Here is a 27682-nt window from a genome sequence, read left to right as displayed (position 1 = left end):
ATGCCCTTTTTTTCCCACAAAGAGAGCTTTCTTTTGGTGGTATTTGATCACCTGTGCGATTTTTATTTTTTGCGCTATAAACAAAAAAAGAGCGACAATTGTGAAAAAAAACAATGTTTTTCACATTCTGCTATAGGACATTCCCCCCCAAAAAATTTTAAAAATCAAAATTTTTTAACATTTCAGGCCAATTTATTTTCTGCTACATATTGTTGGTAAAAAAATTGCAATAAGCGTATTTTGATTGGTTTGCGCAAAAGTTATCGCATCTACTAACTACGAGAAGGATTTATGTCATTTTTATTGTTTTTTTTTTTTAATAGTAATAGCGGCGATCTGCGATTTTTTGCGGGACTGCGACATTGCAGCGGACAGATCGAACCCCTAACTGACATTCTTGACACTTTTGGGGGTACCAGTGACATTACTACAGTAATCAGTGCTAAAAATATGCACTGTTACTGCAATAATGCCATTGGCAGGGAAGGGGCTAACCCTGTGGGTGATCAAATTGGTTAATGTATGCCTATATGCTTACTAACTGTGTGTGGGGGGGTTCTGTGACAGACACAGACATATCGCAGTTTTAGCTTAGCTGAAACTGATGATCTGTCCCTGTCTGTCTGAGAGAAGACAAGCTTTACAAAAGCAGGCGGGTCTTCTCTCCGTTTCCCGGACGATCGGGGGAGGAAGGCGGCAATCGCCTCTCCTCCCGTGGCCCGGCTCCCGCGCGCCGCCGGAATCACATGCACTTCAGTCACGTAGAACTACGTGACTGGACGCAGGGGAGTCGCACTGCTGCAGTAATATTACTGTTGGCAGTTGGCAAGTGATTAATGTTCCAAATATACCACAGAAAGTAGATGGAAATTTTCCCAGATTAAGGGGAAATTTCACCTTTCAGTTACACTGTTTTGGTAAAAACGAAATAAAATTTTGTACAGTATTTTTTTTTTTCTGTCCCAATTGCATTTATCAAGGTGGGTAAATTAGGGATAATCTCCCCAACAGTGACTTGAGCAGCAATAAAAACACGACAGATGTTATAACTCCACTTTCTGCTTTATCCAAAACGAAAAAGAAATTATTTTGCTGGAGTTTTACTTCAACAACTGCTCAAGAATATCTAAACCTACAGACACATTTTACTATATTGCAATTTACTAGATCTTAGATGTGTTGGATGCATTTCTTTTCATTTTTCAGGCTTAGACCATTTTCAGTAAGTAAACAAAATGTCTGTTGATTTTGCCAGAAAAGCGGTGCCCTTGCCATTTCCTTGGAGCTCAACTGAACATTGTCTTCCTTCTAGCATAGTATAGCCTTCTTAAAACAAAAACATATCACAAAAATAAGAGGATTATACCTCATTTATTTCAGAGCAGTGGGTGAGCCATGCTAATCATTATTTGTGCCCTGTTGGCCCAATAAACATTCTGAATCCACATAAAACTGCATACAGCTTTTTCAGGTTAATGCAGTTGCAGATTGAAATGTACGGTTCTATAATATTGGGCTATATCTGAACTAAACACCAGTGGTTTTGAATGTGCATCTGGCCAATGGGACGTAAATTTCATTGGTCTGCCCACAGGCTTGAAACTAGGAATTATCCCCTTATTTTTGGGATATGTGATGGAATATATGTTCTATTTTACTATGACTTTACTGTGCTACACACTGATTAGAATGGGAGCTTTCTTATGGCTTTGGGCCCTTCTCACCACAACTTGTATGGTTATACTGTTCTCTAAACTACTAATCAACCCATACCCCATGCATGAATGTATGTGGATTAAAGGAAGACATGTCTGAAGTCTAGTCTATGTGACAACCATGGCTCCCTTCCTTGATACTGTGGAGTAAGTAAACCAACCTAGGACAGTAAGCGTGCTATTTCAGAAATACCAGGTAAAGAAAAACACCTTGAAAAAAATAAAAACGACTGCAGACGCTCCATCTAAGGTGTGGTGAGCTGTAATACATTCAATTTTTAAATACCCAAAAATATTCAACTTTGCGTGTTTCTTTAAAGTACATGAATGGATGTTTGAAGTGAGCACTACACAGTTAAATAAACGTGGCCAAATGTCACTCTTATTTCATAGCATGCTGAGAGAGAAAGGGTGTGCAGGCATTTCCAGAAACCCATATCAATAGTATGTCTGCTCTCATTAGGCTTTTCAATTCAATACCTACACCTAGTATAATGTAGTTCAATAAACGTAAGTATCCGTAGGTGTCTTCACATCCATTATTGCAATGACAGCATTCTGCTCACCCTCGCTCAAAGCCATGCCCACAACACATTTCACCCACAGCAGGGCCTTATCATGTGGAGCCCCATTATTTGGCTTTGGGCGGGAGTGAGTGGTGTGCAGTCATCCCAATAAATCTGGGCTAGAGTTGAACATCTTTGCTGAGCAGGCTATTATTTGGACAGTAGAATACAGTAAAGCAAGTACCTGAGTTTGATTTGGTATCAGCCTTTTGCAGTACAGCAGAGCTTAGGGTTAAAAAAAAAAAAAGAGAAAACTCACACAACCAGATTAACTGGAACCTAAAAGATCTACCAACCCCTTAACTCTGTCCACGGTGACTTCAAAACTGGGACCAAAAATTGCCAACACTCCACCAAACACTGTATAAATATAACTAAACATCAAAAAAGTTAATATTAGAACACAGCTATATGGTGAATTACAACTCTTTATTACATAAACATATAGAATATACAATCCCATTGTATAAACAAGTCCCATTGAAACACATCCCACCGAGCCAGCTGTAACTCATAATACAATATATAAATGTGTGTCCAGTATTCACGAGACACCATCATACAGTATAGAGGGGAATGCAGAGATGAAAAACATCCACAGTAGGTGCAATGTAGATATAGGTGGGTGGTGAGAACACAAGTCTGGTCCTCCTGTGAAGTAGATCACTAGCCTAAATACTGTGGCTTATCGCATATATTAGCCATTTCCCTTTGCAAAGCTGAAAAAGCCATTTTAAAGTATCTGCATTCACTGCAAAAAAGTAGAATTATCATTCAGTCCAGAGAATGAATACAGTATAAAGCATATTTGTTTCTTATGTATTAATCATTGTGCTGTAAACAGACATCAACCGTTTCTTCACAGTCATAAATTGCAAACAGTCACTCTCTTTTGTAGCTACGGGCAAATTGTTATTTAAACCTGTCACCAATCTTCCTTGGCGCCTAGTCGCACTAGTTGTGTTTTATAAATATTTGCAAGAAATTTCTTGTATGTATCAATGGTAGAGTAATGACATCTGCATAAGTCCACAAGTGAGGAGTAGTCATTGAAATCTCACTACAGCCTCATATGATATCACCCAGACTGAGTGGCATTCTTGCTGCATGACATATTTTTAAACATTCATCCAGGGGGCGTGCCTTGCAGCCGATGTAGATGGACACACTGAGAGCTCTCTCCTCCATCGATCCTGATACTTATTCTGACATTTGCAGAATCCGCTGCCATCAGTCTTCTAAACTTACCTCCTCACTCTACTGAAGGTGATACTTACCTACCGGCTTGATTTCCACGGTCAGTGCAATGTCCAGAAGAGGCAGGGAGACCCCGGGGCCTACAGACCACGCAGGCCAGGGAGGCCACGATGAAGCTCTTTGCCAAGTCTTCTGCCAAGAAGACCTTGATTAAGTCCACCTCTGGCCCTGACGGTCTTGGCACTCTGCCTGCTGATGCAGAGGACTCCTGGCCTACGGACGCGACCTCTACTTCATCCTGGGACGCTGTGAGTACTACCCCTCTCCCTGTGCCTGCCACAGACCAGAGTGCTCAAGATGAGGGCTCCCCGGAAACCTACATTGCGGGATATCTATGTTGTTGTCACGTTCTGTAATAAGGCTATTCATGTCCTTACTTCTGAGCTTAAGGGGGTGAAAATGGAGGTGAACTTGGTGAGGCAAGAAATGCAAAACCTGCGGGACCGCACAGCTGCCATTGAAGACAGGATACAAGAGAAATGGCCGCACACCAGGCAATACCTCACGATGAAAGGCTTTATTGAACAAGGACGGAAGGTACAGCAAAATGGATGATACCTAATGGGGACTTTGCAACACCCAGAAACACACCTTATAATAGGGAGGGTAATAGTAATAACAACGACTACAGAGGGTCCAATGCAGATTATATAACACCTAGGAGGTCTGAGATTCCCCTCCATAATCGGTTTACCCCGTTGGAAAATGGAGGTTGGGATTCTCCTGTTAATACTGGAGAAAGGATTATTACCTGCCATCCCAGTGAGACCCCCAACAATGGGTGGTTAGACAGAAGACCTTCCAATGGGTATTACCCACCCAGAAATACTCCCCGTTCTAATTATTCGTCCTTTGAGTTTCCACGAGAAGATAACTATCAACAAGGGGATTTTCACAGGGGAGGTGGAAACAAGAGACATATAGATCAAAGAGAGGGACCAGAGGGGGGAGGCGGACAAGGAAGAAAAAGAAGGAGAGTATAAAAGATCCGGGTATATTCAACTTGTCTAAGGCTCAGTTCTCTGATAATGAGAAAGCTGTCCTCCATCGCGGACTAAAATTTGCACCCCCTAAGGCGCTAAATAAATTTGGCGTCTTTATGGATGTGCAAAAATATGTCAGAAAACTGAACATTCAGAGATATATTATCTCTAACCCCACCCGCACTATAAACAATACTGACCATAGGTATGTTCATACATCCCTGGCCAACGCTTCCTTGTTCAATCCCCCTGGAAAAATTGCCCCCTCAGTCCAGGTCTTCAAAGACCTGGTCTCTAAAGATATAGAAAACATCAGAGTAAAAAAACCTCCTAATAAGGATGAATTCCACATAGGACTTCAAAACCTCTGTGACAATAAAGATATTGTCATCCGCCCCGCTGACAAGGAGGGCGGCATAGTCGTTTTGGACAAAGAGGACTATATATCTGAGATGAGAAATATCTTAAATGATAGAGACACTTATAAGGTCCTTGCCTCCAACCCTACCTTGAGATATAAAAAAGAATTACAATCTTTGGTGAATAAAGCACATGAGGAGGGAATTTTAAGTAAAAAGGAGAAATAATTTTTAATCCCCTCGGCTCCTCGTTTGCCCATTATTATTTTTTACCTAAGGTGCACAAGAATCCCGTAAAGCCCCCAGGACGCCCCATAATTAGTGGGATCGACTCCCTGTGCTCCCGGATAGGCAAATATGTGGACGAGTTCTTGCAGCCTTTAGTTAAACAAATTCCATCTTACCTTAAAGACACTACCCATGTCTTAAATATCCTGCAAGACGTCTCCTGGAAAGAAGGATATATTATGGCTACAGCTAACGTAGAGTCGCTGTACACCGTAATAGACCATGAACAGGGACTAGAAGTTGTACGATATTACTTAGACCTTTGGAGCCCTTTACTTCAGGAACAAAAGAGTTTTATAATAGACATCATTAAATTTGCTATGTCACATAACCTCTTTTGGTTTAATAACACCTTCTATTTACAGAATAGAGGAGTCGCGATGGGAGCAAAATTTGCCCCCAGCTTGGCCAATCTTTTCATGGCCAAGTGGGAGGAGGATGTCGTCCTTACTAACCGACCGCCGCAATTAATTTTGTGGCGGAGGTACATCGACGACATCCTCCTCCTATGGGATGGCAGTGCCCCTTCGCTTGACTCCTTTATCTCTCATTTAAATATTAATAACAGAGGTATTAAACTGGATCACACCAGTAGCTCTACTGACATCACTTTTCTTGATTTGAATTTGGTAGTACAGGGTGACAAAATCATAACTACCACTCATTTCAAGAAAACAGATCGGAACAGCTTCATTCCACGTGATAGCTGTCATCACCAATCATGGCTCAATGCTGTCCCAAAAGGTCAGTTTCTGCGGTTACGCAGAAACTGTACCCGACAGGAGGACTTCTTACTACAGGCTAATACCCTTAAGGCTAAATTCATAGAAAAAGGGTATGATGCCAATCAACTGGATGTCACCATCAAAGATATAGTAGCCGTAGACAGGTCGTCCTTATTACGCCCAAGGTTGAAGGGAAACGACAATGAAGGTTTTAAAAACTCGTTTGTTACTTCCTACTCGACCCAACATTTTCTAATTAAGAAAATTATTAAAAAACACTGGCCGGTTTTAAAAAATGACCGGATTCTGGGCCCTATGTTATCCGAGCATCCCAAAATCATTTTTAGGGGTGTCCCTTCCTTGAGACACAAAATAGCCCAAAATGTTATCGAAAGACCCATCCAACCCACTTTCTTTGGTGATTTTAAAGGCTTTTACCCATGCCATAGATGCAAAATTTGCTCTCTCAATTCCTTTAAGGGAAGGAAAATCGAGAAATTTGTATCCTCTGCAACTGGACGAGAGTACAAGATTGATTCACTTATCACCTGCTCATCCACCAATGTTGTATATATGCTTCAATGCAAGTGCGGGCAACAATACGTGGGCCGCACGACGAGGAAATTGCAGATCAGGTTGGGGGAACATGCAGGCAATATTAGGAAGGGCTTTCCAGGCCACAGTGTGTCAAAACACTATGACCAGTGTCATCACAATAACCCTAAAAACACACTGTTTATAGGGATAGATAAGTTCTCACCTCATTGGAGGGGATCCAATGTAAGACGAGAAATATCAAAAATGGAGACTCGCTGGATCTATATTCTCAAAACTTATACTCCCTATGGGTTAAATGTGGAATGGGATGTAAATGCTTTTATTATTAATAGCTGATTTTAACACATTTTATCTTTTTAAATTCTTTTAATTCTCCTTTATGTATGATGTTTTTTATTGGGAGGTTTTTGAGGTAATGTGTCTGTGTATTACATCTGCTGTGGTGTACATCTTGCTGCCCAATTTTTTTTGTAATAAGCACTTTATTGATTCAGATATGACCGTCAATGATCATATCTTCACTTAGCACTTTATATGTTTGAGTGTGATCGTCACTGATCTCTGTGAAATTTTTTTGCATTCACAAATTTTTTATATTTAATTTTTTCTTATTTAAGTATATGGGGTCATTCACATATATGTTCATATTACAAAATGAACATTTTTAAGTTTTTCATTTTTATTTTTTATTTCACTTTCCATATGTTTTTATGTGTTTCACATATATATTTTATAGGTGTTTAAAGGCTACACTGTTTGACCACTAGATGGCGTTTTGTATATTGCACAGCAAGATGAAATGACACATTGCCCAGAAGTCTCATTATAACAACTTATTATGAGATTATTTAAATTATACAATTTTTTTATGTATTGCATTTGTAATATTGTATATAGTGCCCGCTGTCCCATTCTTCTGTGAACAACCAATGAGCCGACCTCCTAATCTGGGTACTGCTAATATCGCTCATCTATGTTATTCCATCAAAATAGAAATTGACATTTGGGCTATTTTTCAATGGAGGAGACTCATGAAACATCTTTTTTGTTCTATGTTTTTTCACAATTTTGCGGGAACATTCGGGCACTTATGATTGGATGTTCACCCTGTTGACATCCTCATATGGCGTTGTTTAATGCTCACTTCTTTGATATTATCACCAACGGGAGGAGTGATTCGTCATATCCTGTTTACATCCCTCCGCCGTCTGGCTGCATGACTTCCGTGCGTGCAAGATGATTGGCTGACGTGCGTCACTTCCGCTGACTGCGAATTGGTTGACGTACGTCACTTCCGCTGATTGCGGATTGGTTGGCGTGTGTCACCTCCGCCGATTGCGGATGTGCAGCGGCGGGACTCGCGGCCACTCAGCGGAGATGCGGGGGTACATAGGCGTGTGAGTTGCGTCTGGAGTCACGCCCAGACGACGTCTTTTGATGACGAAACGTTGGCGACTCCAGACGCAACGTCCACACGCCCCCTGGAATTAGCCGGCCTTTCACTGTTTGCTGCCTGGGATTTTTGCGGGACGCCGCACCTTTACCCCATGTCCAGCCTATGATATGCCTGTCATTATTTGGTACATTGTGAGTATGTCTTTTTAATAAATATTATTACAAGTTTGTACGGGATTACGCTATGGGCCTCACTTTTTTCTCCACATATTCACTTATGACCGATGAAAAACACTGAGGAGTGACAATCCCATATATCCTTTCATTATATCGATTCCTCCACGCATCTCGAGAAGCGGTTCCATCTATTTGGAAAAGTAATCACGTAACATCTGACTTTCAGTGGTTTGATTATTAGCTGGGAGAGGCTGACTCATTAATCTGAGCAGCCACGGAAATCTGGTAAGCTGCTTACTATATCCAATCACAGAGGTGTTCCCCTCCTTCACATACCCTTGGTGTCACGGGAAAGAATCCCCCCTTGGAATATTGTGCATGCGGATTTATTTTTTACCCTACACCAGCTTTTTTGGGACTTATTCATTCGGACACTTTCTTTTCTATACACAATACTGTGAATATTGGTTTTCATTCATTTGGACACTTTTTTATCATTTTTTGTGAATATTGATACTTTTAGCGCTACACTTTTATGTTATATTGTTCTTTAGAGTCACTGTTAGTTGATTTTGTGTTGGCTGCTGATACTTTTATTTTTCCACTCATTACACTAGCGCGGAAATTTTCTATATTTATTTGTACATCCATTTTGCTGTACCTTGCATCCTTGTTCAATAAAGCCTTTCATTGTGAGCTATTGCCTGGTGTGCGGCCATTTCTCTTGTATTCTGTCTGCGGTGGTGATCTGAGGTCCTGCACCCAAGGCTGGCTGTGAAGTTCCAAACTGCCTGAGCGGTGTACATCTCTTTCTCTGTACCACTGAAGACAGGTTGGGGACTGTGGAGGATGATTTGACGCCATTACAGCGAGATGTACACCAGGTGCAAATTCTCACATCAGGCCACTCTATCCGCCTGGAGGACATGGAAAATAGACTCCGCCGTAACAATATCAGGGCAGTGGGCATTCCGGAGAAGGTGGAGGGGAAGGATCCTGACACCTTTATGGAGACCTGGCTGCTTAACTCCTTTGGGAGAGATTATTTTTCTCACATGTTCGCCATCGAAAGAGCCCACAGGGTTCCTGCTAAACCACCAAGACCTGCGGAGCCCCCATGTCCCTTTTTGTTTAAACTTCTCAAATTCAAAGATAGTGATGCCTGTCTATACCTTGCCCACACTAAGGGTGACCATATGAAAATGGATAATGCTCGCATCTCTTTCTATCCAGATTTTTCTGCTGAGGTGCAACGCCGCAGGGCCAAGTTCACTGATGACAGTTAATTATTCTATGTTATATCCAGCCCGCCTTTGGGTGGTTGCAAATCATGAGACTCCCTTCTTTGATAATCCTCTTGCTGCTTCTAGCTGGCTGGACAGAGTGGAGCTCACCCTGGAGAGGGCACGTGCATCACCGGCCTGAGGGACTATCTCTCCGCTTGCTGCCTTACAGGAGGAAGCTTGATTGTTTATTTTCACTGGAAATGCCTGCAAATACCACTGTCTTTTTTGGTGGAGAGCCGTATCTGTCAGTTACAGTTGAGCTTTTTCTTTGCTCGGAGCTTTACTTACTGTGAGTTCCTTCGGATCAAGTTCTATGTTGAGACGTTGGGGGCCCCCCTGTTCCCCAGTTCTATGTGAACGTCTACTACGGGGCTCGGTCCCCCTTTCCCCCCTCCCTATTTTTGTTGCCACAGACTGTGCCTTATTACTGTCCTTCATGCGCTGTTTTCTACTTTTTTGGTGTCTCACCTGTTGTGAGCACCTGGCTGCCTGCTCTCCCTGTTTATCCCTGCTGCTGCCGCTTGTCACACCTTTTTTCTGCAGAACTTGGGACTACTGACTCCTTTGGTAGGGACACCTGCCTACTGCTACCACTGGGACTTGGGACATTGACATCCTGCTACTGCGACATGTTGGGATCTCTATTTCCCGTCGAGACCCTTTTTACAACTCTTTTTTGTGTTGCATGTCCCCAAGATGTGTGCTATGTTGCGATGCCTGCTACTAATGTTTTTATTACCTATGCAAATTATGGCTAATTACTGTACTGTGGTCACCTGGAATGTTCGGGGACTGGGTGATGGTGTGAAACGCATGTCACTGTTTTCTACATTTCAGAGGCATACTCCTGCTGGGGTGTGCCTGCCAGAGACCCACCTGCATGCCTCCACTGTCTCGCTGTTGAGGCACCGCCAGTATGGTACTCAGTTTCACTCCACCCACTCCACTTATTCTAGGGGATTTAGTGATTTAATCTCTAATGCTGTGCACTTCCATTTGACCCTTTCTAAGATTGATGACCAGGGAAGGTATATTTTCCTGCTGTGTAAACTGAATTATTTGCAATGTGTACTAGCATGGGTATATGTGCCGCCACCATTCTCCCCAGCAATACTACAGGCTTTGTCTAAATTTATGGGCCCTTGTTTCATTTTGCCAATCCTGGTTCTGAGGGACTTCAATAATGTGCTGGATAGGGGGCTTTATAAATTCACTCTCAATGCTGTCCCTTTGGGTGCTACTGGCCCCACTCCATTTGCTCGCCTTTTAGCTGAATTGGGATTGCAGGATGTGTGGAGAAGTAAGAACCCTACTTTAAGTTGTTACTCGTGTTACTCAGCCTCGTATAAGGGTCTGAACCATTCATCCAATGTAAACATAAGTCCATCAAATTTCAACCCACAACTACTTAGCTCTGAGAAAGTTATCTCCACCATGCACCTGAAGATATTTTAGACAGTTCTTTTCTGCTGTAGAGGTCAAACTATTTTGGAAACTTTGAAACTAAACTGCTAATACAAATAATGTGAAAGTTTCCTTCTTCACCATAAAAACTGAAGTAATTAACAGGTTGCTATTTACTGAAACCAGTGCTTTTAAACCTTATATTACAATTTAGTAAAACACAGAGCTTAAAATTTACTTGTTCTGCCATATATGATACTTTACCATGAGTACATCTCTGTCTGCACAACATGTCAAATGGTCAAGATTTATACATTCAGTTTCTTTGAAAATCCTTTGACACATGCTAAGATAGGATAGAGGCAGACTGAAAGTGTAAGCTCTCAGAAATAACAAGTTATTGTACCATAGTGGATAAGGCCCCAAGCTGTATGCAGTAATTTGGACAAGCTTTCTATTTAGCAGAATGTAAGAACTCTTTGGAAGGGTGCATTTTGCTGTGCCAAGAACCTTTTCAAAGCTGCAGGATGGCTGTTAAAAGGCAGTAGTATGGATGATCCCCAGGCATCAGATCACATATTGGAGAACACCGTTCCCCATCAAGACTATTGTAAAACAAAATACTATGGCAATTGATTTTGCAAAGTTATGTACAGTGTAATGATGCTCACTGTAACCTGCTGTTTTGAAAGATAAAATTTGTTTGATTTTACACATTTTTAGTTTTTAAAAAATAATATTTTATTTTTAGCACGGTTTTCCCATGATACCTTACACTATTGTTACCTATCTAGTTTAACAGCAGATGGATATATGTCATTGTACTGTGTAAATAATGGAAAAGCTGGGACAGGTGTAAAAGGACTGCTATTTCTTTCAAATAGCTGTTGGCTCTATTACAAGCATTTACTTCACTTAATATCACTAGTGCTGAAATAGACAACCATGCCGAGTTTGTTTTGTAATTTTATGAGGGCTGCAAAATGGGCCTTTATGCCCTACATTCAAAGTGGGGAGGGGGCACATTAAAGGATACTCCAATCTTACGTTCCCAGTCCAACGAGCTTAACCAAATAAAAGCTGCTTTTTGAAAGTGTTTTTTTTTTTATTTTTCCTTTCAAACCTTGTTAGTTCAAAGCAGGAGTTTTACTCTCAACGTACATAATGTTCAGTAAGAAAAGCACTCGTAACAAAGATACAAATTTTAGATTACCTTTCAGACCTATTATTTCACTGGGAGTAAAATATCCCCAATCTAGGACATCTTTCTTTTAAAAAGCATATTTTCCTTGCAATGCTTTCAGGTCATGAGCTATGGAGAAAAGAGCTAATGTCTCAATATGCTTTGATGTTACAAGTACTTTTGCCTTAGAAAAAGAATTCTACCTGCCACTGGTAAACCACATGATGCAATAGCTTACTTCATAGGTGGTAGATTGTAAAGGATGCACGTAGTATGCAGAATAGAAGTATATTGCATAGGTAACTATTCAATGAGTTCCAAGTAAGTGCAAACTAAAATATACTTCAAATAAAAGTAGATAATACCACCGGCTGACCAGGCCTTTTTCTGACACGCAATTTTTTTTTAAATTAAATTAAAAAGTTAATTAAATTTTAAAAAAAAACACACAATATATACCCCAATGTTTTTGTAAAATATAAAAGATGATGTTACACTGAATAGATAGATGCATGCTTTAAAATTGTGCGCTCTCGTGAAATGGCGTCAAACTACGGTACTTAAAAATCTCCTTAGCTAACATTTTTCAAATTTTCTACAGGTTAGCAGTTTAGAGTTACAGAGAAGTTCTAGTGTTAGAATTATTGCTCCCGCTCAGACGTTTTTGGCGATACCTCTCATGTGTGGTGCGAACACCGTTTACATATGTGGGCGTGACTTACGTATGCGTTCACCACTGCGCGCAAGCATTCGAGGATGGGGGGTGCTTTAGGAAAAAAAATTATTTATTTATTTTATTATATTTTTTTATTTTTACACCTTTAACCTCCCTGGCGGTATGATTATGTCAGGAATTACATACCAAAAGCGGTACAATTCTTTTCATGGAAATTTGGCGTTATGTATTATAGGCCTACAATTCTTAGTAATTACTGACTTAAACCTGACCAAAACAAGAGTCTAGTAGACATCCCAGATGTGATAAATTTGAAACACAAACACGTGAATTATAATCGAATCAATAATATTATTTTATTATTTAATATATAATATATATAATAAAATTATATTATTGATTAGATTATAATTCATGCATTATATATTATATATAGATATATGTGTGTGTGCATATATATATATATATATATATATATATATATATATATATATATATATATGCATGCATATATACATACCGGTGTGTATATATATATATATATATGCGCATATATATACATACCGGTGTGTATATATATATATATATATATATATATATATGCGCATATATATATATATATATATATATATATATATACATATATATATGCATATATATATATATATATATATATATATATATATATATATATATACCGGTGTATATATATATATATATATATATATATATATATATATATATATATATAATATAAAATGTGTTTTGTGTTTTGTGCAACGTTTTTTTTTTTTTTTTTTTTTTTTTATTTCCCTCCCTAGTTCCGCTCCCATGCAGCATTGCTGCTGCAGGGAACGGAACTAGGAAGTGATCAGAGCGACGGAGACCGACGGAGGAGCGGCGGGACTATTGGCTGGCGGTCACAGCAATGAGAGATCATCGCTGGATCGCCAGGATAAGGTAAGAGAACACCGCTGCGCTCTCTGCAATCCTCCCCGAGCGTGACTCGGGGTTACCGCTCCTGATATGAAAAACCAACCCCGAGTCACGCTCGGGATTACCGCTAAGGAGGTTAAACAAAATGTATTGCTATTACAAGGACTGTAAACATCCTTTGCGTTAACAATACAGCATTAAGGTCCTCTTTATGGAGAGATCTGGGGTCTAAAAGACACTACACTTAAAAGCAAAAGATAAAAAAATGGCCTTGCTTACATAGCACCAGAACCAGAAGTGACGCCATGACAATGCTCCGGTCCTCCTAGGCCATCAAGATGAGCAGAGGCCATCTTTATTCCTCTCATCTCTGTGCCTAACCACCACCTGCACATGATTGGTTCCCGGAGCTACAGATCACCCAGGTAAGACCAGGAACCACTGTAAATCAGTGGGGGGGGGCACCCGTCCAGCTGCTTCTAAAAGTGATCCAGCAGTGAATGTGCCCCTTGGACTACTTTTATCAGAAAGATCAGCGCCTGAGGAAAAAATTATACCAGGGTTATGGCATCTAGCTGCAGCCATAACCCTAGTATTCAATGTCAAAGTAATGATGTATTTTCCCAGTTAGGCAGTCAGCAAGTGGGCATACTACCTTACAGCAGCATAGTAAATATAAAGCCCATTTACATTATAGTTACATAGTTAGTAAGGTTGAAAAAAGACATCAGTCCATCCAGTTCAACCTATGATGCGTGTGTGTGTTTGCTTTTAACCGTACATTGTATACCCCTGTATGTTGTGGTCTTTAAGGTGTCCATCTACTAGTTTTTTGAAACTATCGATGCTCCCTGCTGATACGACTGCTTGTGGAAGAGAATTCCACATCCTTACTGCTCTTACAGTGAAGAACCCCTTACGCACTTTAAGGTTAAACCGCCTTTCCTCTAGTTTTAGTGAGTGGCCACGTGTCTTATTGTATCTCTTTTCTCTGAATAGTTTGTTCCTTATGCTCGGGTCACCAGTACAGTATTTGTACATTGATATCATATCCCCCCTCAATCGTCTTTTCTCCAGAGAGAAAAGGTTCAGTGCTTGTAGTCTTTCCTCATAGCTGATGTCCTCCATTCCCCTAATTATTTGTGTTGCCCTTCTCTGGACTTTCTCCAATTCCAGCACATCCTTCCTGAGGACCGGTGCCCAGAACTGGACAGCATACTCCAGATGTGGCCGGACCAGAGTCTTGTAGAGTGGGAGAATAATCTCTTTATTTCTGGAGTGAATCCCCTTTTTTATACATCCCAGTATTCTGTTGGCTTTGCTTGCGGCGGCTTGGCATTGCATGCCACTGCCAAGCTTGTTGTCTACCAGTACCCCCAAGTCCTTTTCCATCCTAGACTCACCCAGAGGTTCCCCCCCTAGTGAGTAGCTTGCTTTCTGGTTTCTGGCCCCCAAGTGCATTACTTTACATTTTTCAACATTAAACCTCATCTGCCATGTAATTGCCCACCCCATTATTTTGTTCAGGTCTGCTTGCAAGGTTTCCACATCCTGCATAGAAGATATTGGCATGCCTAGTTTAGTATCATCTGCAAATACTGAGATTGTACTCGATATCCCCTCCTCTAGATCGTTTATGAACAAATTAAACAGGATTGGTCCCAGGACAGAACCCTGGGGGACCCCACTTTCCACACCCGCCCAATCCGAGTACTCCCCATTAATCACCACCCTCTGTACTCTCCCCTGGAGCCAGTTCTCTATCCAGGTACTCACCTTATGGTCCATACCTACCTTCCTTAGTTTGTACAGTAATCGTTTGTGGGGAACGGTGTCAAAGGCCTTTGCAAAGTCCAGATACACCACATCCACAGGCTTACCTTTATCTAGGTGGCTGCTCACTTCATCGTAGAAGGTTAATAGATTGGTTTGGCAAGAACGATTTTTCATGAATCCATGCTGATTACTACTTATAATACCGTTTTTATTACTAAAGTCTTGTATGTGGTCCCTTAACATCCCCTCCAAAATTTTGCAGACTACAGATGTTAGGCTGACCGGCCTATAGTTACCCGGGATATATCTCGGCCCCTTCTTAAATATTGGTACCACGTTGGCTTTTTTCCAATCAGCTGGCACCATACCCGTCTGTAAACTATCCTTAAAGATCAAGAATAATGGTCTGGCAATCACCTGGCTGAGCTCATTAAGAACCCTCGGGTGCAAGCCATCCGGTCCCGGGGATTTATTTATGTTAAGTTTCTCTAGTTTAGCTCGAAGTCTATCTTCTGTTAACCATGGCGGCACTTCCTGAGGTGTATTATCGGCCTTACAAGCTGGGTTCGTGTAGCCCCCCGATTCTTTTGTGAAGACTGAAGAGAAGAAATTATTTAACACTTCCGCCTTTTCTCTGTCCTCAGTGGCCATATTTCCTTTATCATCTTTTATGGGGCCAATGTGTTCTGGCCTCGCTTTCTTACTGTTTATATTCTTAAAGAACTTCTTGGGGTTCTTTTTACTCTCCTCCGCTATATGTCTCTCGTGTTCTATTTTAGCCGCCCTGATTTCATCTTTACATTTCTTATTACACTCTTTGTAATGCTTAAATGCTGCCAATGACCCCTCAGTCTTGTATTTTTTGAAGGCCTTTTCTTTAGCACTAATATACATTTTTATGTTGGAGTTTAGCCATCCAGGGTTTATTTTTGCTCTTTTAAATTTATTTCCCTTTGGAATGCACTGGCCAATCCCCCTGTTTAGTATGCTCTTGAAGCACTCCCATTTTTCCTCCGTGTTCTTTGTTTCCAGGGTTCTATCCCAATTGATATTTTCTAGCAGCGAGCGCAGTTTAGGGAAATTGGCTCTTTTGAAATTCAGTGTCCTTATATTACCCCTCTGCTTCCTATTACTGTAATTAATACTGAAACTTATTGACCTATGGTCACTGTTTCCTAAGTTGTCCCGTATTTCTATATCCGTGATCAGGTCTGTATCGTTGGTAATCAGTAGGTCAAGTACCGCATTGTTTCTTGTCGGTGCATTCACCATCTGACCCATAAAATTGTCCTGCAAAACATTTAGGAACTGCCTAGCCTTGGCTGAGTGCGCGGTTCCTTCTGCCCAGTCTATATCTGGATAATTAAAGTCCCCCATTATAATGACATTTCCCATCCTTGCTGCCAATCCTATCTGTAAAAGGAGGGCCGCCTCACCCTCCTCCCTCTGGTTGGGGGGCCTATAGCATACGCCCAATATTAACTTCCCCGCCGTGCCATCCCTTTGAAGCTCTACCCATAGGGATTCTGCCTCATCCATAGCTCCATTATTAATATCATCCCTCATATTTACTTGTATGCTGTTCTTAATATACAGACATACCCCTCCCCCTTTTTTACCTTCTCTATCTCTGCGATAAAGGGAATACCCCTGAATGGTCGCCATCCAATCATGAGAGCTGTCAAACCAAGTCTCAGTTATCCCCACAAAATCTAAGTCCTCCTCAAACATCAGCAGCTCCAATTCTCCTATCTTGTTGGCCAGGCTTCTGGCATTGGTATACAAACCTCTTAATTTTGATCGGTTACATTTATCCTCATTTGATGTTTTTAGGCTGCTCTCTTGATTTTTCCCCATACCCACCCTGGGTATAGGAGCTCCGAACACCCTACCGCTAATGCCCCCATTTCTGCCCTCTGAAACTTGCTTTCCACTGGCTAATTTTACATCTGTACCCTCCCCCCCATTCCCTAGTTTAAAAGCCCCTCTAACCTTTTGGCCATCCTCTCACCCAGTACGGCTGCACCCACCCCATTTAGGTGCAGTCCGTCCCTACCAAAGAGCCGGTGACTGACTGAGAAGTCAGCCCAGTTCTCCAGGAACCCGAAACCCTCCTTACTACACCAGCTCCTCAGCCACTCGTTAACTTCCCTAATCTCCCGCTGCCTCTCTGGTGTGGCTCGAGGTACAGGTAGTATTTCGGAAAATACTACCTTGGAGGTCCTAGTCCTCAACTTAGCGCCTAAGTCCCTGAAATCGTTTAGGACTCTCCGTCTTCCTCTGCCTATGTCATTGGTACCCACATGTACCATGACAGCTGGGTCTTCCCCAGCCCCACCCAATAATCTGTCCATCCGATCCGCAATGTGCCGAACCCGAGCGCCCGGCAAACAACAGACTGTTCGGCGCACACGGTCTTTGTCACAGATTACACTATCTGTCCTTCTAATAATTGAGTCCCCTACCACCAGCACCTGTCTTTCCTTTCCCTTTCTCCCAGCCTCACTGGAGGAGTTCTTCCCCTGGCAGCTAGGGGCGTCACTCTGCTCCAGCAATGCTGGTCCCTGACTGGTTTCCCCAACATCACACAACGGGGCGTATCTATTGGGGTGCTCCAGCCCAGGATCAGCCTCCTTGACTTGTCCCCTTCTACCCCTCCTAACTGTCACCCCTCTGCTCTGCTCTGATGCCTGCACCTCCGATACTCCGCCCACCTCTGTGCAGACCCCTGCCTGCACCTGACTGGTACGATCCTGGCTCTCCTCCGGTATGGACATTCGTCTCAGTGTTGCCAGCTGCTTCCCTACATTCAGGACCTGAGCTTCCAGGGAAGCAACGTGCTTACATTTTGCGCATTTGTATTCACCCTCGATCACATGTCTGAGGAACGCATACATATTACAAGATGTACACCGAGTCGCATCTCCAAACCCGCCGGGCATTGTACCTACTATCTAATCTAATGGGGATTCAGTAGTTTAAGTCTATCCTATGTGGCTATTTCCTGGCTTCCTAACGCTACCTTCTCACCCTCTGGTGTTCCGCTACACTCACTTGACACTCAGTTGCACAACACTCACAATCTCACAGCCCGGTCAGTCTCACGACACTCCCAGTCGCACCACCCGGTCAGTCGCACAACACTCCTGTCGCACACACTCACAGTCTCACAGCCTGATTTAGTTGCACCACACTCACAATTGCACAGCCGGTCAGTCGCACAACACTCTCAGTTGCCCAACACTCAGTTGCACAGCCCAGTCAGTCGCACCACACTCACAGTTGCAAGGACACTCACCAGTCGCACGGACGCTCACCAGTCGCACAGACGCTCACCAGTCGCAAGGACGCTCACCAGTCGCAAGGACGCTCACCAGACGCAAGGACGCTCACCAGACGCAAGGACACTCGCCAGACGCAAGGACACTCACCAGACGCAAGATGCTCACCAGTCGCAAGGACACTCACCAGTCGCAAGGACACTCACCAGTCGCAAAGACACTCACCAGTCGCAAGGACACTCACCAGTCGCAAGATGCTCACCAGTCGCAAGATGCTCACCAGTCGCAAGGACACTCACCAGTCGCAAGATGCTCACCAGTCGCAAGGACACTCCCCAGTCGCAAAGACACTCACCAGTCGCAAGGAAACTCACCAGTCGCAGGGACGCTCACCAGTCGCAAGGATGCTCACCAGTCGATAGATACTCACCAGTGGTAAGATGCTCACCAGTCGCTAGATACTCACCAGTCGCAAGGATGCTCACCAGTGGTAAGATACTCACCAGTCGCAAGGACACTCCCAGTCGCAAGGATACTCACCAGGTACTCACTGAGCCTCAGTGTTCAACCTCAGTCACCAGTCCTGTGTGTGTCCCTTTAAGCCTGACACTTGCTTAGGCTCCTGCCTCCCTCCTCTGTCACCTGCCGATCAGTTATCCCTCAGCTCCTCTCCCTGCCAATGTCCAGGTCAGGTATTTTGCGTCTCCTCTGCCCCCCTGCCCTCTCTCTGTCTGCCCGCCCTTGCAGGGGGGGGGGGTTACCTCACCTCTCGCTGCCCGCACACCACGCTCTCACCTCTGGGGGAGGGGGGTTCTCGCACCGCTCTTCTCAGGAGGGGGGGGGGTTCTCGCACCGCTCTTCTCAGGAGAGGGGGGGGGTTCTCGCACCGCTCGCCGCCGCTCAGGAGGGGGGGGGTTTGCACCGCTCGCCGCCGCCGCCGCTCTTCTTAGGAGGGGGGGGGGGTGATCACACACACTCACTCGCTCGCTCACACACGCTCTCCTCTCACACTAAAATATCATATAAGATTTAATATGTTAATGTCATTTCAAAAGTAATTTGTATTATTTTTTAAATCCACAGCTTTTATTGAAATATTATCTGCTGATCCTGAATTGAAGCTTCTTGTTTAGGCACTTCCGTGGTACGGTGACAATGCACTGTCACTGTCTCCCAGTTTTGCTCCTACATTACATTTGTCATACAAGCTTCCAGTGGATGCAACAAGTTGCCATTTTAAAGTGGAAGTACAGCCTAATACCTTAAATTCTCCCTTGCAATAATTAATGAGGGCAGAGTTTAGCCTTATGTCTCAAAATGAAAAAATCACAGTTTTTTTACCTTTATTTTGCAGTTTTCAATGCTGTCACATGACTTTAATTCCTCTTCCTTCTGAGTCCAAGAACAGCAAGTGGGTGTGGTTACTGAAATCTAGTGACATCACTTCCAGGGAGGGGCACTGTTCCTGTGTAGCCAGCGGGCATATACAGAATGGGAGGAGCTGATCATAGGTTCCTGCCCAGTGTTCTCTAATCAGTAAGGATGCATTGTACATCCTAATTCATGAGAAAATTAAGAAATAAAAAGAGAGACATCCACACAGGACAGGGGGGGGGGGGGGGGCTGAGAGTTTCCGTGCACATATACAGTATAGCTGTGCTGGGCTTTGAATAAAGACTACCATAGGAGAAGGAAGCTGGACACAGGTGGAAGGGTGGGGGACTGTCAGTGTAGCTGGAAGTGTTCTGGGGTCTTAGCTCACAGTCTACAATGATCACTATACATCAAATAATAGTACAGGCAACCACACTAAGTCTAGGTTTCCCCTAGTGCAACTTTTCATGCGACTTTGGCCACACAAAGTCTCATTACAAGTCACAGCCTATTGATTTCAATGGCCCCATTCCAATCTATGTGACTTTGAAAATCAGCGACTTTGAAAAGGTACCTGCACTACTTTGATGCAAATTGTGATGCGACTTTGATCCAGAGAGTGTAAAGCTGGGTATGTCCCCTTCTCTCCTGAGAGAGCACAATAGAGAGGGAGAAAGAGAGACGGCAGGCTTTGGAAGTATTTTATGTCCACTCTTCATTGTTTCAGCAGCACAAAACACACACAGACACACAGTTAGAAACTGTAAGATGGATTAAAGTGCAACATGTTGCAGATTTTCTACAGTGAAGAACCACGTGGTTGTTTCTGCTTGGCACTGTGATGAGCACTGATGGCACAGTGATGAGCACTAATGGGCACTGTGTGCATGGTGTGGCACACATCCAGCTGCTGTGAATGGGAAGAAATGTCACGTGACCGGTGCAATATATGAAAACAGGAGAAGATCATGTTTTGTGAAGGATAGGAGGGATGGGGATGGGGCTGGGCAGGTCTAGGCATGCCTGTCTAAGAAAGGCCAACAACCTTTTCAGGAAGTTAAAGACAGCTTAGCAAATTCAGATAAAGGGAGATAGTGTTGTCGGTGAAGAACAGGAAGAATCTGTTTGTCTAGCTTAGTTAAGACTTTCTAAGCTAGACAAGCAGCTAGTCAGAAAATGAATAATATCAAATATAAGTATATTTAACATTCTATTCATAGGAAAAATGCCATTTTTGACTGGAGTTACCCTTTAACACACATTACATGGGCATAGTTCATCACCTGCAATTCCTGAGAAATCACAAGTAGCTATTTCTTGATTGCATGCAAATGGACAGAAAGTGACTGCAAAAAAAGTTTTCACTGGATCAGCAGTACTAAAATGCAATAATGTATAAAAGGTGAAAACAAGTATTTAATTTAATGGCATAGAAGGTGCTATATATGTATTCATAAACAGATAAATAAAACCAAATGTAAAAGAACGAGCACCACTGAGTGCCCACAATAAAATTCTTAATCCCTGAAACAAAAAGGAATCCCTTAAGAACAAATGTGACCACACCACTAAACATGATGAAAAAGTAAACAAGAGAATAATTATTTATAATGAACACAAAAATCCAAATCTCATAAACATCCTTCTTGAGCATATGCTATTCCCCATGTAGCACATCGCAGTCCACAAATAGCTCAATATAGCCACCTGTCTCTGAAATTCACATGGAGTCCCATGGGAGTGACCAGGTCACAGTATTAAAAGTGTATATAAGAGTACCACCACAGTACCACCACATATACACAGTATATATATATATATATATATATATATATATATATATATATATATATATATATACACATAGACTATATTACCCAAAGTTTTGGAATGCCTGCCTGTGCGCGCACATGAACTTTAACCACTTCCGGACCGCCCGCCCACTGCAGTTTTACATCGCTACTTTCACGTTAAATACTGGTGCTATGGCAGCAGATACCTGCCATAACTCCAGTATTTTCTTACAGGCAGGTGGTCCTCTTTCACATAAAAGTGGTCCCAGTGGCAGATTCACCGTGGAATCATTTTTATAGGAGGGAGAGGTGCCCGTTCCCTCCTACCCCCCCCCCCCCTCCCCACTGCTTCCCGGTCATTTTCCCGGCTTACCAGAGCCGTCGGTATCGTGGAAAATGATCCGGTCCTTTCAGCTCCTAGGCAGGAAGTCCAGTGAGGGCAAGATGACCCCCACTCGACTCTATGGCCTTGGAGGACCAGAGCGACATCATACGTAGCTTCCTCCCAACAGCCTTAAAGGGCCCATTTTTTTTTTTTTCATGCTGAAATAAATGTTATTTAATTTTTTATTTTTTTGCTTTTAAGTGTAGATGTGAGATCTGAGGTATTTTTGACCTCAGATCTCACATTAAAGAAAACCTGCCCTGCTTATTTCTATTACAAGGGATGTTTATATTCCTTGTAATAGGAATAAAAGTGATCAAAGATTTTTTCATTAAAAGGACAGTGTACAAATAAAAAGTAAAAGGTAAAACAAATAAGAAAAAAAAAAAGGAAAAGCACCCGTCACTCCGAGCTCGCGTGCAGAAGCAAACACATATGTAAGTCACGCCCACATATGTAAATGGTGTTCAAACCACACATGTAAGGTATCACCATGTTTGTTAGAGCGAGAATAATAATTCTAGCCTTAACCCTCCTCTGTAACTCTAAACTAGTAACCTAGAGATTTTTGAGTACCAATGTTTGTCACCATTTCAAGAGTGTGCCCAATTTTCAAGCATGACATGTTGGGTATCTATTTACTCAGCGTAACATTATCTTTTTATATAATTACTAAATACTAAATTATAGAAAAAAACATTTTGCCTATAGTTCTACTGTAAGGCCAACTGTGCCCCTCACCCTTCCTACTGCATTTACACCCCAAAATATTAATCTAACTAGTGACCTCCTCCATTGGCTGCTACTTACAAGCTTGCAGGAATTCTCCATTAGGTCCTTTAGATAAAAGCCTCACATGCATAGAACATTGTAGTTGCTGGCTCACTGAAGAGGCCTACAGAACAACATCACATTGTCATACTTTAATGCCATTTGTTCTTGCAGACAATGCCATAGTCAAACTGTACATTTACAAGAAATACCATATCTAAATATTACCTCATACAGTTGGAGAACTACAATTCCTATACAACTAGGTTTATGTATGCTGATAACCAAATCCCTACACTGGAAAGGTTCTTACAACATTGTAGAAGTATAGAGACAAACCCATTAAGCAAAAACTGGGTCCCTAATGGTCCTTACCCATGTACTCCCACAGATTTGAGGAATTTACTATTAGGTATGAAAAATATATACCATATGTTAGAAATGGGGAGAACCTGGAGTGTCTAATTTAATGTGTATTATAGAGACAAGTCCCTCTTTGGATTGGATTGAATTGGAGTAAAAACAAAGTCTACTTAAAAATATATCATTTATTTTTACAAAAAGTAAAAAAAAAAAACACATTAGTACAAACAATTCTGTGGCAAGAACATTCATATGTGCAATATAGAAAAACAGATCGGTGGATACTCCAAATGTATAAAAAGTAAAGACACCTATACCTTACAACATTGTAGAAGTCTATGAAACCCTTACTGTAAATGTAGCACAGTATGCAGTGGATAACTCACAAAACATGTATCTGCAAAGCTCAGTAAACATCATTGTAAAAAAAAAAGAATCTTCATAAATATTAAGAAGAAAGCATGGTCCTACATTGTATATAATGATGTTGGTGGGGACGGGATCTGACGAGTCTAATTAGAGACTGGCTAGGAGAGTGGTTTCAGGAAGCCATGTAGTAAGGGCAGTAGTACTCTATGTTAAATTGTCCCCTGGAAAAATGAGCAATAGATTCTGGTAGAGAGAAGGGGGCACAAATATATATATATTTTTTTATGATATGCCCAGATTTGGGCTTTAAATTGTTCTTTATAATGAATGCTTCCAATTTTTTTTTTTTTTTTTAACAAGGTGTAGCAGACCTGCTCCTGTAGCTCTGCATGTAACCATTATAGGGATTTAAACATAGGGAGGTATTGTGGGCCACTTTTATCTATGATCTGGTCAGGCAGGACCTGAACTAGTGAGCAACATGTACATACTGCATACATTCTATCTAGAAAGGGTTCTAGATCAATCTCATTCTAAATGTCATCACATTAGTCTAAATGAACAGCTGGCATATTTTTCTCAGCTCAAAACCAGCAACGGCTTTTCAGTTAGGGCAAAAATGGTTGACTGCCAAAGAAAATGCCTTCGAGAGCTTTAAAACAATTTCTACACAACCACATTTTTGCAAGCATTTCAATTGCAAAGTGATCAGGGATTCTGGTATTACAGAGCAATTTACTCATTTTTACATTTGTGGGGGAAAAAGACTCACTCTTTCAAACTGAAGCACTCTTAAAAATATGAAGGGTTCCAATAATATTAAATTGCACAATACATGCCTAGAAATCCAATTTAGATTTTTATTCTAAAAAAAAAGTCTCATCAAATAAATCATAAAGGCTTATTGAGTAACACATAACAGAGTCATATTACTTTGTCTCTGGATGGTTATCTCAATTTATCATTAATTTGTCCTGTCTGGCACTTTCAAGAAGGGTAGAACGAAGTATATATTCTCCAGTTCTATGATCCTTAGTTTTATGAAATTTCTCTTCTCATTGCTGAGCAATGCATCATTTCTTAACTAAAAATGATTTTGCAGGGTCTTGAATCCAGTTTTGAATTGAAGATTTGGAAGGAAACATGCAGTATAAAGTTTTCAATAGGAGGAAGATATAAGAAGCATTTTTGCAGATACAGATTTACTAAAGTTAAAAAACTGGCAACATACAGCCTGATTTTGATTTTGAGATGAATGATCAGATGTTAAAAATCAGCACGTAATCCAGATCAAATAACAGTTAACAACTTAACACTTTTAAGGGCTGGTTCACACCAGAGCACGGTGCAGGAAAGGCGCATTTCCTTGCAGGTTTCCTTCACTGTGGTTAAAATGCACAGCCTTTGCAATTTTCTGCAGGTGCCAATACATGGTAATCGAAACAGGCTAAAAATTGCACCGCAGGGGAACACACAGGAATCGCACAGGAATACACGCCATGTTCCTGTGCAATTCTGGTGTGAAGCAGCCCTTGAAGGATACATTTTCCTTTGTAAAAAAATTATAAATAGTAATCTTTTTGTAGGTAAAAAAATGTGCATTTATGATGTAGCACCCTACATGGTAGGTGCTAGGCAAAGTATAGTGGGCCTTGGCTGCCTAACAGCAGGGCCATGATTTGAGCTGGGCTGTCATGTCTCCCAGGTGTTGCTATTGAGACTGGGGAGTCTCCCCACTGGCTCCATGAGAAGGGTTCTCATTGGGCAGTGGAGGAAACCCAATCAGTGGCACATTCAGGCCTGTATCTACCCCAGAAAGGCAGATTCTGCCACACAGAATTCTGGGAGTGGGTATAAGTTTGAGGGGGAGTGCATGACACAGCGCCTTTGGTGGAAAGCAGAGTCCCAGGAGGGAGGGTACAGCTGTCTCTCCTCCTGTCAGAAGGATCGGGTGCTTTGGGCGGCTTGCCTGAGGGTACAGAGAGAGCTGAGCTGAGCTGCTGAGAGGATCTGGTGTGCCAAGGACTAGCGATGTTGAGGGGGCCCAGTTTCAGTTTCCAGTTTGGAAAGGATTCCAAGTTCGCGAATACTGTAACTGCCCCTGGGGGTCTGCCTAGCTGACAGGGGACCACCCCGGTGAAGGTCCAAGGGATCCGGAGCTAGTTAGTGGTAAAGGGGGTGCCTAGTGAGAGGACCCTGATGTTTCAGAGGGGGTGCCTAGTGAGAGGACCCTGAAGTGTCAGAGGGGGTGCCTAGTAAGAGGACCTTTAAGTGTCAAAGGGGGCGCCAGCGGTTTGGCCATGAAGAGTTAATGTGTACAGCATGCAGTGTGCAGTGTACAGAGTTGAGAGTTTCAGCAGCACAATCAGTTACAAGGAGCTACCTCAGTCAGTGAAGGGCTGGAGGGAGCTGTTCACAGGATTTTTGAGCTAAACAGAATGTCAAGAGTCAAGTCTCACTACAGTCCAAGATCTTTTGAGTTAACCAAAGGGTTACAAGTCAAGTTCTAGCACAGTTCAGTAATAAAGCAATTTTTTTTTTTAATATTTTTATTGAAAAACAACAGCCTGTACAACATAGTAAACAATACACCGAGGCAACATCAGGATGTACGTTTTACAGTAAAGTCATGAAGCATTTTAAACTGTATGGGTCCAAGAGTCTATATAGACAAAGACATAAACAATATAAACTACAGGACCCAGGGGAAGAAGGGTAGCGTGGGGGATAAAGAGGTTGAAATATTCTCGCATGGGATGAGAGGAGAACATTAACCATCAAACATCAAAAAGAAAAATCCGGATGACTCTGTACTAGCCACACAGTGTGTCATATGCTATAATAGTGGTGTTGAGGGGGGGGGGGTAGAAAAGATATAGGGGAGGGGGAGCGTCAGTAAGCGTTGGTCAAGACAGCGCTAACAGGCATTTTTCTGCAAAGTGTCCCAGTTGTACCTAGTTGAGCCAGAGGAGTATCCCACTCATTCTCTTTTCCCATCCCCATTTTCAAATAAACAAAATAAACCAAAGATGCCAGAATAGTCATTGTCTCAACTCTCACACTTGGGTATTCAGCTTAAATGGGCTGAAGGTGTCACTGGTAACCATGGCAGACCCATATCAGGCCCAATGCCTAGAAAACTTGCTACAATAATTTTTTTTACTAGGAGACTGCAAAGTATTGCACCTAATGCAATGCAGGGCTCTTGCAGAGTGTCAGTGTAAGCGATCTGCTCGTACCTCATACGGGCAGGCAGTTACACAATGTCATATCATGACGCTGTACTGCACTGGTTACATTTTGTAAAAAAAAAAAATAATGTATTTCATTTTTTAATTTTAAAATATAAAATTTGACAAAAAATTACAGCTTCAAAAAACTTGCCATGCCTATGCCTCAGGCTGTCTACTTTCTTAAAATGGGTAATTTGGGGGGTATTTATACTGTCCTGTCATTTTGGGGCCTGAAGAAATTAGATAGGCCATCAGTACATCAAGATTTATTAATGTTTAAATATATATACCATAGATTGTAGATTCTATAACTTTCTGTCACACAAACCAATTAATATACACATTTTTTTTTAACCAAAGACATGTAGTAGAATACATGTTGGCATCATTTTATGAAGATATTTGATTTCATGGGATATGTCTTATAACACAAAGTAGAAAATCTATTTTTTTTTTTAATTTTCAGACTTTTTTTGTTTATATAATAAAAAATAAAAATCCCAGGGGGATCAAATATCACTAAAAGAAAGCTTTATTTGTGTGAAAAAAATATTATATGAATTTAATTTGCGTATAGTGTTGCATAACTGAGCAATAAGCAGTTAAATTAGTGCACTGCTGAATAGCAAAAAAATGATCTGGTCATGAAGGGGTAAAATCTTCCAGAGCTTAAGTGGTTAAAAAATAAAATTTTGCAGTTTAGTGTGACTTTTGGTGCATGCTATGGATTTAGGGCTGTTTAGTTGTTATACAGAAAACAAGTAATAATTCTATGACTGTACATTGGATTTTACTAGTCAAAGCAAACACGTGAAATTGGCATGGAATG

At 41.7% G+C, this 27682-nt stretch overlaps 1 long non-coding RNA gene across 1 annotated transcript in view; it reads right to left on the bottom strand.

The window, feature by feature from the left end:
* Positions 1-336: 336 nt before the first annotated feature.
* LOC309551436 overlaps positions 337-27682 on the bottom strand; it is a 439241-nt gene continuing 411895 nt past the window's right edge. Inside the window, exon 2 of the long non-coding RNA XR_014225081.1 lies at positions 337-496. This is a non-coding gene — a long non-coding RNA (uncharacterized lncRNA). The remainder of the gene's footprint in view (positions 497-27682) is intronic.

This window comes from Pelophylax lessonae (genome assembly GCF_965119305.1).
Source record: "Pelophylax lessonae genome assembly, chromosome: 3".
In the NCBI taxonomy this organism is placed as follows: Eukaryota; Metazoa; Chordata; class Amphibia; order Anura; family Ranidae; genus Pelophylax; species Pelophylax lessonae.
This window is presented reverse-complemented; position numbering and strand designations above follow the sequence as displayed.